The following is a 1,994-nucleotide window of genomic DNA, read 5'->3' as shown; positions in this document are numbered from 1 at the left end:
CCAAATCTCATTTAATTAGATGAAGCACCTTAGTAACTGCAGGAAGAGCAGAAATACACTATTACTAGATATTGGTCTAGGTGAGATCATCAACCACAGAAGATTTGAACATACAATAGCTTATGCATTGTCAGTAGACAATTTTGTCAACTATTTAAGAGCTACTTCAGGTGATGATTTCACTAAGAGTTATGGTCGTTATATGAACAATTTAGTTGATTTATTGAGGAGGCCTCTTTCAGTTGGCAAGTTCAAGCTAGGCTTGCACTTGATCGATATGTGATGTAGTTAATGCCCTTCGGGGTTGTTGGAGAAGGTGAAGTAAATTAGCTCAAGGTAGATATTTGTTATAAATGCCTCAAATACACACGATTGAAGTTGGGATCTCGGCTTGGTCATACTTTGGTCGAGAGAATGCTATTTTAATTAGGTAATAAATTGGTTTATGCAAGGTCCTAATTGCAAACATGCATGGACACCTAATTAACTTGGAAATAATCTTGATCAATTAAAAATTCTAATTGAATAGGAACCCACATATACTAGAATTTAATTTGAATTCAATTTGTTGATATAATCAATCATATAAAAATTCTATTCCCACTATGATTCTATATCCTTGAGAAGAAAACAATTAGCCTTTTTGGAATATATCTATTCTTCTATAATAATGATAGGATCTAAGATTAACTATTCATGCTACAACAAATACTATAGCAATGTTATTGAAACACATGCATAGAACAAACCACTGTAGGACTATTACTATAGCACCGCTGGGACTGTAGCATTTAAAAATGGTACTGTAACAGTATTACTGTAGCTCAGGCGAGATACTGTAGCATTAAAAAAATGTTATTATAGAACTTACAAAAACTATATTTAAATACAGAATTACTGTAGCAGAAATACAAAAATGGATGCTGTGCTTTGCACGGGGTGCACACTAGTATATATATATATATATGGTCATCCGAGAATAAATTATCATCAATCGACGGTGCACCAATCAAGAAAAGGGAGTTTTCTTGTGAAGCCTATTTGATATTTTTCTCTTTTATTCCTTTATTTGAGAGAGATTGTATTAGGCTTTTGGGGTGTATTAGGGATTGAGTGATTGACAAATATCCACATTGCATTCCTCACAAATTGTTTGTGAAACTATTCTCTTCCTCCACCAGTGGACGTAGGTTACAAGCTGAATCATGTATATCTGCGTGTTTTTATGTTCTTGATATTTTTCATGCTTTCGGGTGATTGATATTAGTACATCATCAATCTCATCATCGTATTCTTTCACTGTCAATTGATGTCACTTTCATCATATACTGAGTGGCAAAGTAAACAGTCAACAAATCATGCATCTTATCATTGCATGTTTGACCTCAACTCATGCAAGAGATTTTTCTTGAAAAAAAAAACATAGAGATACACCAGATGAGATACACCAGATGAGATCTTCAATAGGCATCAAAGTAATCTTCAAGAGATGAACGATTTATAGCCTCCAGAAAATACGAACTGTGTGGATGTATTAAGAACCCTTTACTGATATTTGAATCTTACTCCAGCTATATCAGTTCCTAGTTCAAGAAAATTAGCAAAGATAACAAAAAACTCAATTCTTATCCCTGAAATCGTCATTACCACGACCTGTGAGCCTCAAGGTTTTAAACTAACCAGTACTGACCCAATTTTTCTACAGCAAAAGTTGGCTCATAAGCTGATTTTCTTTCGGTCTACCTCTCACGAGACCAAAGACAAAACTGAATTGGTTTAAAACGGAGCCAAAATCAATCCTCGCCCAATTTTAGAATTGTTGTCAAATGCATCCTAATCTCTCATTAGTTTTTAGAGTTTTATTCACAAAAACTACTTTTAGAATAGGGTGAAAATACAAGAACCACATTTCAAGTTCAATTTATACAGAAGCCATCTTTAAAGGAAGTTTTAGTTGCGATCAATCACTTGGATCAATTTTCCGGTTAAATTTT

Source organism: Asparagus officinalis, chromosome 4 (genome assembly GCF_001876935.1).
Source record: "Asparagus officinalis chromosome 4, Aspof.V1, whole genome shotgun sequence".
NCBI classification, from domain to species: Eukaryota; Viridiplantae; Streptophyta; class Magnoliopsida; order Asparagales; family Asparagaceae; genus Asparagus; species Asparagus officinalis.
Note: the sequence above shows the minus strand (reverse complement) of the source record.